The sequence below is a fragment of the Hyla sarda genome, chromosome 3 (genome assembly GCF_029499605.1).
Source record: "Hyla sarda isolate aHylSar1 chromosome 3, aHylSar1.hap1, whole genome shotgun sequence".
Lineage (NCBI taxonomy): Eukaryota > Metazoa > Chordata > Amphibia > Anura > Hylidae > Hyla > Hyla sarda.
In genome coordinates, this window is record NC_079191.1 from 127,247,327 (window position 1) to 127,256,503 (window position 9,177).

Genomic DNA, 9,177 nt, shown 5'->3' on the forward strand with positions numbered 1-9,177 from the left:
CTTATTCCAGACAAAAGGAAAATACATTCTGTGATGTGAAATCACTAGCGCTTATTTCTCTCTTAAAAATGAGACGAGGAGGAAGGAGCCGAGATAAAACGTAAACCTAACCAGCTAGAATTATTCCATCCCCCACCCAGTGACTGTGAGTTCCATAGACAACCAGGTCAGGCTTTAATATCTTACATAATAATTTACAGTAAACATTAAATCCTTTTCCTTGAAGTACAATTTCCAATTTAGCTAAATAGCATTATGTGGTATTAGACGGCTTAGTATGATCCAGTGATTGTAAAACAACGTCTTCGCCCCAGATGACCCCACACAGTGAATTTGTCAAACAGAAAAGTGTTTTATTCGTTTTTTTTGTTTTTTCTACGTGACTTCAGCTTTTCTTCAGAAAGCATGCTTAGGGTAGGGTCCCACGTAGCACGTCCGCAGTAGGTTTCCTGCAGCTGAAATTCCACTTGTGCATTTTCCACTGCAGAAATTTGCAAACAAATTATGTTGCTACCCATTAAAGTCAATGAGTTCTGCTTGCGGATTTTCCACAGCGGACAATCCGGAAGTGGAATTTCAGCTGTGGGAAACTCATTGCGGATGTGCTACGTGGGAACTTACCTGTAAACTGCAGTATATGCAGGACTGATAGGTGACACTGTGGTTTGAAGGAGTTTTCTGATACAGTGATCCCTCAACTTACAATGGCCTCAACATACAATAGTTTCAACATACAATGGTCTATACTGGACCATTGTAAGTTGAAACCAGACTCAACATACAATGCTACAGACATTCCAGATCTGTGAAACGAGTCAATGGCTGGAAAAAACGACCAATCAGAATGGGCATTCCACTGGTAAAAAATCCTGTATTACTGAAGTGTATGCACTGACTGATGTCTGGTAGCGCCCCCTACAGTACAGGGAGGTATTACATGTTCTGTACTCTTTACCTGTCCCAGGGTTACCTGCTTCTTTGGCCACCAGGTGAGGGCGACTCCATGTTACTTTATACACTGTGTGTACTGTACAGGACCCCCCGAAGAAGCTTCTGTCCTCTACATAGACCAGTGTTTTCCCAAGCAGGGTACCCCCAGCTGTTGCAAAACTACAACTCCCAGCATGCCCGGACAGCCAAAGGCTGTCCGGGCATGCTGGGAGTTGTAGTTTTGCAACAGCTGGAGGCTCCCTGCTTGGGAAACACTGACAGACAGTGATTTATGGCTCCCAGCAGATCTTTATTACTTTTATATATAAGGACTTGCTTTATCTATATTAGCTATCTACTTATTTTTCTTTAATTCTCACTTTTTCCTATTTTTGGATGACATTTTGGTGGCTTCAGAACCAATTACCAGTTTTCCATAGAGTTCTGGTCTCAACATACAATGGTTTCAACATACAATGGCCCTCCCAGAACCAATTAATATTGTAACTTGAGGGACCACTGTACTTATTTCCAATTTGAATAAATATGAAAAATGAAGGCAAAGCATGTGTCATCTTTGTATGGGACATCTTTAGTGGCCTACAGTACAGAGGGATGGACAGGCTAATGGCCTCAATGAGCAGGTTTGGTTGACCCAGGTAGAATCAGCCGGAAAGAGATAGAAATTAAATAGAAGAGTGAGCCGTGTACACTACTCCTGTTGCATGCTTGGAAATTTAGTTTTTGTCATCATGCTAAGAAAAATGGCAAGAGCTATCTGCTGGAGCCTAAAACAGGGAGAAATGCCACAACTTAAAATCTGAAACCTACCTACAAATGTAGCAATGCCCAGAACCAGGCACTTCATAAAATCACTGTAGAAATGCACAGAACAAAAGTTTGTAGGCAGTTGTGGCAAATCATATGGCGTGTTAAATGGGCACTGTCAAAAAATGTTTATATGTTGTAATTTTGGCAAAACAATAACCCTTTTAATATACAGTACTAAAAAAATATATATATATATATATCTTTTTATAGAAATCATGGCTTATAAAAAAGACCACCATCCAGAATATAATCCCGACCAACTGCAGCATCATCTTTGTCTCAACTGAAGCACAGGCTGGGACAAAGTCGAATAAGTGAGGGTGGGACTAGCACTCTGTGCTTACTCCTGTTCTATCAGACTTCTGTCTGAAAATAGAGAAGGGGGGTTTCAGAGCAGCCTCCAGTGATTTGTTAAGGAGACCCAGCACAGCACAGCAGACTCAGGGAAGAAGATCATGGTGAGTGAGGGCGGGCTCAGTGCTTGCTCAGACATGCCCCTTCCCGAGCAGTGGATTTCAGAATGAGTGAGCAATAGAACAGAGAGATTTGTGAGCCAAATACAGAAGCTAGGCACATAAAAGACATGTAAAACATCAGTAAGACCTAGTGAGTAACCTATATATGCTATTTTTTCTGTGACATGACACGTAAGCTTTAAGGAATCTTTCACATGTTACCATAAATAGTGTATTAGGGACAGTTAGAAGCCGCTGTATAGTGACATTTTCAGTAGAAGTAACTTTTAAATGACAGTTAAAGGGGTACTCCAGTGGAAAACTTTTTTTTTTAATCAACTGGTGCCAGAAAGTTAAATAGATTTGTAAATTACCTCTGTTAAAAAACATTAATCCTTCCAGTACTTATTAGCTGCTGAATACTACAGAGAAAATTATTTTCTTTTTGGGACACAGACCTCTCTGCTGACATCATGACCACAGAGCTCTCTGCTGACATCTCTGTCCATTTTAGGAACTGTCCAGAGCAGCATATGTTTTCTATGGGGATTTTCTCCTACTCTGGACAGTTCTTAAAATGGACAGAGATGTCAGCAGAGAGCACTGTGGTCATGATGTTAGCAGAGAGCTCTGTGTTCCAAAAAGAAAATAATTTCCTCTGTAGTATTCAGCAGCTAATAAGTACTGGAAGGATTAAGATTTTTTTTTTATAGAAGTAATTTACAAATATGTCTAACTTTCTGGCACCAGTTGATTAAATAAGAAATAAAAAAAGTTTCCTACCGGAGTAGCCCTCGCATTTAAGATTAGTACCGTGGGTGTCTCAATTAGTAAAGAGTGGATCTATGTAAACAACAACATAGAGATTTTTTTAAAGTGCAATTGAGAAATCAGAAAAGTTATTTTTCTGTTCTGTTGGTTATGAAATCCAGCTTTTACTTCCCAGGATTCATCTAGATTTGTAAACCCGTCATCTGAAATTACAGATCAATAAACAATGGTTTTCTGTATTCTCACTGTCAATACCATGAAATTGTTACAGAGAGCTTCTCCCATGCTACACGCTGAAGACCTTTGACCTATTGAATATAGCCAGCAGCACCTGTCTCAAACAAGGGCATGGAAGGGCTCCAAGAGCGACCATTCTCTATTTTTATTTCAGTAAAACTTTTCTAAAGTAAAAGTGAGACTTGTCTTCTAGTCTTTAGTTGAAAACGCTCAGTTGTGCACACTTTGCGGGGGAAAAAACACAAAAAACAAAACAAACAAGTATTTAGTATTAGGGAATTTCTCATAGACAGCAATGCATTTCAAGCGGAGTCCACAGAAAGAACAGACAGGTCTATTCTTTCTCCAGATGCTGGAATTGGGATTTCCACTGCAAATCTTTCTGTGAAATTCCGACATTTGCACAGTGCAGCAGAATCCCATTAAAGGGGCTCTCCGGTGCTTACACATCTTTTCCCCTATCCAAAGGATAGGGGATAAGATGCCTGATCGTGGGAGTCCCGCCGCTGGGGACCCCTGGGATCTTGCATGCGGCACCCTGTTTGTAATCAGTCCCTGGAGCGTGTTCGCTCAGGGACTGATTACAGGCGACCACCGGGCCGGCGGAGTGTGACGTCACGCTCCGCCTCTCAATGCAAACCTACGGGAGGGGGCGTGACAGCTATCACGCCCCGTCCCGTAGGCTTGCATTGAGGGGCGGAGGCGTGACGTCACACGCCGCCGCCCCGGTGGTCGCCTGTAATCAGTCCTGGAGCAAACACGCTCCAGGGACTGATTACAAACGGGGTGCCGCGTGCATGATCCCGGGGGTCCCCCCCCAATCGATTCATTCAGAGGAAAATGTTCCTTATCTACATGTGGGGACTCCATCCATTAGATAAGGTATAACTTTTTTGATGTGCAGGATTTCAAAATGCAGATTTGAAGCTGTGTTCTTTCTGTGTTTAGTTTACATTAAAATCTGCAGCATAAAATCCTGAGTATCAAATAAGCAAAGGATACTGTACGTGTGAATACACCAAAATGTAAATATACAAAAAAATATCTGAGCCCTGATTTGTTGTTATGAGTAGATGGATATGCTCTGGATTTTTCATTTGAATTTGTAAGCAAAAGAACAGTATTTTACAGGAAAAACCACAAATACCGTAATTCTGCACCGAGTTAGGGCCAAATTTCTTAATAGCCATAACTTTTATTTTTCTAAAACCATATGAGGGCTTGATTCTTGTAGGACCAATTGTACTTTGTAATGACATGATTATAAAACAGCTGTTTTTGTGCCATTTTACATCTTAAAAAACATAACCTCAAGGTAACGCGTTAAAAGCATTAAAGGGGTACTCCGGGTTTTAGACATCTTATCCCCTATCCAAAGGGGCCTACAGCTGTCACGCCCCCTCCCATAGGCTTGCATTGAGGGGCGAAGCGTGACGTCACACGGGGGCGGAGGTCACACGCCGCCGGCCCTGCGGTCGCCGGTAATCAGACCCAGAGCAAACATGCTCCGGGGACTGATTTTAACTGGGGTGCAAGATCACGGGGGTCCCCAGCGGCGGGATCCCTCATGATCAGGCATCTTATCCCCTATCCTTTGGATAGGGGATAAGATGTCTAAGCGCCGGAGTACCCCTTTAAAGGAAAATAGTCATCTTGTTCACCCACACTAAACCCAATACACTGGGTTATAGTGTGGGTGAACAGGAGACCCATGAGGGGTAACTGATTTCTATACGTACCTGCACTCTGGAGATCTGTCCTTCCGAAGATCTGCTTAAGTTTTCTGGGAATTATGCACTGGAGGTGGGCCCGCCAGCTCAATTTGAATATCCATTGTCACGGGTCAAGTGAGCGGCCAGTCAGCTCAGTGCTCAAATGAAAATTCTAATTGAGCCGGCGGGCCCACCTCCAGTACGTAATTCACGGAAGATGGAAGCAGATCTTTGGAAGGATGGATCTCTGGAGTGCAGATGTGGTGTCCCGGTACAGAACCATGTTCTAGCAGTCCTAAAGTCCCCTCAGATAGAGTCCCTCACGTCCACAGGACTCTCCTGCAGGGTCCCCCCCCCCCCCCAAGTCATTAGATGGTATTGTATTGTATATTAAGCATGTACATCTATTATATGTATTGTACAGTGAATGTAAGTAATATATTAAGGTTATTAGGATATGCTCGCACCATCTTGCTGGAAAACCCAGGGATCATGCCAGGTCCGAGCATTCCTAGATGAACAGTTTCCTGGAAAGTGGATTGTTCGTCGTGGGCCAGTTGAATGGCCCCCAAGGTCTCCCGATCTGACCCCCTTAGACTTTAATCTTTGGGGTCATCTGAAGGCAATTGTCTATGCTGTGAAGATACGAGATATGCAGCACCTGAAACTACGGATACTGGAAGCCTGCGCTAGCATTTCTCCTGCGGTGTTGCTATCAGTGTGTGAAGAGTGGGAGAAGAAGGTTGCATTGACAATCCAACACAATGGGCAGCACATTGAACACATTTTATAAGTGGTCAGAAACTTGTAAATAACTCATGAAAGAATAAATTTACTTTAAAATCAAGCACATCATTGTTTTTCTTGTGAAATTCCCAATATGTTTGATGTGTCACATGACCCTCTTCCTATTGAAAAAACAAAGTTGGATTCAAAATGGCCGCCATGGTCACCACCCATCTTGAAAAGTTCCCCCCCCCCCCCCCTCACATATACTAATGTGCCACAAACAGGAAGTTAATATCACCAACCATTCCCATTTTATTAAGGTGTATCCATATAAATGGCCCACCCTGTATATAAGGGGGTACACGAATGTGAATTAAGGGTACAGTATTAGGATACAGTGTCTACCTACACTGTATATGATAAACACACTGTAATAATATCATCCACGTGAGCTGAAAGACAAAAAAATAAGTTCCATAGTATCCTGACAAATACATCAGATCCCTATCCCTACATCTGCTTTCTCAGTGGGACAAAACCTACACTCCTCAAAAAAATAAAGGGACCACTAAGATAACACATCCTAGATCTGAATGAATGAACTAATCATATGAAATACTTTCGTCTTTACATAGATGAATGTGCTGACAACAAAATCACACAAAAATGATCAATGGAAATCAAATTTATCAACCCATGGAGGTCTGGATATGGAGTCACACTAAAAATCAAAGTGGAAAACCGTTGGCTGTCCGTGCATGCTGGGAGTTGTAGTTTTGCAACATCTGGAGGTCCGCAGGTTGAAGACCATTGCTCTATATCTACCCCAGACAACAAGCATAGACATCAACAAATTACCAGGTAACAATGTAAGTGAGACAATAAAATGTGGCAGAACAAATAGAGAGACATAAAGATAAAGGGGTAGATTTATCTAAAGCTGTGAAGAGATCCCGTCCATCCTTATTGTTTCTATTGTGATGTATTCCACTCTGGGCTTTCCCAGCACTGACAGCATATTTATTAAGTGTCTGGCACATCATTGTTAATTCTATTCTTAAATATTATACTTTCACATACCTAAAAAAAATACACGGGAGGATTTTCCTCTAAGTCTGACAGGCTAAAAAAAAAAAAATGTACATGCGTGTCAGCCCAAATTCAAATCAGCCCAATTTAAACTAAAGATACCAAGTTGTTTGAATAGCTCATATCGTCATTGCAGGGGTTTGAGATGTTGCCATGGTAACTGAGGCCTGCCATACTAAATCGGAATCAAAACCCCCTAAGCTGTCACTCAGATGCTGAAGTAAAACTGCAAGACAAGACCGGAAACTATGTGACTAATTATTTACCTTGTATAAAATATGTTAATTAAAATGTTTCAGAAACATCATTTTTCAGGCACTTTTATAGCAGTTAAAGGGGTATTCCAGGCAAAAACTTTTTTTTATATATCAACTGGCTCCGGAAAGTTAAACAGATTTGTAAGTTACTTCTATTAAAAATCTTAATTCTTCCAATAGTTATTAGCTTCTGAAGATTTCTGTCTAACTGCTCAATGATGATGTCACGTCCCGGGAGCTGTGCATGATGGGAGAATATCCCCATAGGAACTGCACAGCTTCCGGGACGTGAGCCATCAGAGAGCAGTTAGACAGAAAACAGCAATTCAACTTCAGAAGCTAATAACTATTGGAAGGATTAAGATTTTTTTATAGAAGTAATTTACAAATCCGTTTAACTTTTCGGAGCCAGTTGATATATAAAAAAAAGTTTTTGCCTGGAATACCCCTTTAACTCTTAACTTTTTAGACCCATTTCACATGACTTTGCAAAAGTACAGAGAACAGGCTGAGAAGGGATTTAGCTGTGCCCGTGATTGCATCCTGAAAGAATAAGCTGCATAACATTTTTCAGATTCAAGTGACACCATAACCCTAGGGCTGGTAAAAACAAAAAAGTTGTTATTTTTGGACTAATAATAGCAAACTGTACATCTAAAATACACATACATATGCACTTTTTACCTGAATGTTTATAATAGAATATCTTTATGTATATTGCAATGCCAAATAGTAGCCATACAGTGCCCATATAATACCTGCTTACAATGCCTAAATAATACCTCCATGCAATATCTAAATAATACTTCTATATACAGTACCTACAAAGCAATACCACATTCTCAGAAAAATTGCCAATCAATGGCAAAAAAGATGATGATGAGATGGTGACTTATGCTGTAGACCAAAAGAGAGAGGGGTGGGGCATGAAGGGGACCAGGAATGAGAAAGGAAGCCATGTTGTGGACCAAAAAAAAAGAGATAAATTAATGGTAGGAACCAGGAATGAAATGGGGAGCCATACTGGGGAACAGAAGTGAGGGTGGGAGGCATGGTAGGGGTCAGGAATTAGAGGGAGAGCCATGCAGGGGACCAGGAATGAGAGACGGCACCATGCTGGGGACCAGGAATGAGAGATGCGCCATGCTGGGGACCAGAAATGAGAGACGGCGCCATGCTGGGGACCAGGAATGAGAGACGGCACCATGCTGGGGACCTGGAATGAGAGACGGCGCCATGCTGGGGACCTGGAATGAGAGACGGCGCCATGCTGGGGACCAGGAATGAGAGACGGCGCCATGCTGGGGACCTGGAATGAGAGACGGCGCCATGCAGGGGACCAGGAATGAGAGACGGCACCATGCTGGGGACCAGGAATGAGAGATGGCGCCATGCTGGGGACCAGGAATGAGAGACGGCGCCATGCTGGGGACCAGGAATGAGAGACGGCGCCATGCTGGGGACCAGGAATGAGAAACGGCTCCCTGCTGGGGACCAGGAATGAAGACGGTGCCATGCTGGGGACCAGGAATGAGAGACGGCGCCATGCTGGGGACCAGGAATGAGAGACGGCACCATGCTGGGGACCTGGAATGAGAGGCGGCGCCATGCTGGGGACCTGGAATGAGAGACGGCGCCATGCTGGGGACCAGGAATGAGAGACGGTGCCATGCTGCGGACAAGGAATGAGAGACGGCGCCATGCTGGGGACCAGGAATGAGAGACGGCGCCATGCTGGGGACCAGGAATGAGAGACGGCGCCATGCTGGGGACCAGGAATGAGAGACGGCTCCCTGCTGGGGACCAGGAATGAAGACGGTGCCATGCCGGGGACCAGGAATGAGAGACGGCGCCATGCTGGGGACCAGGAATGAGAGACGGCACCATGCTGGGGACCTGGAATGAGAGACGGCACCATGCTGGGGACCAGGAAAGAGAGACGGCACCATGCTGGGGACCAGGAAAGAGAGACGGCACCATGCTGGGGACCAGGAATGAGAGACGGCGCCATGCTGGGGACCAGGAATGAGAGACTGCGTCCTGCTGGGGACCAGGAATGAGAGACGGTGCCATGCTGGGGACCAGGAATGAGAGACGGCGCCATGCTGGGGACCAGGAATGAGAGACAGCACCATGCTGGGGACCTGGAATGAGAGACAGCACCAT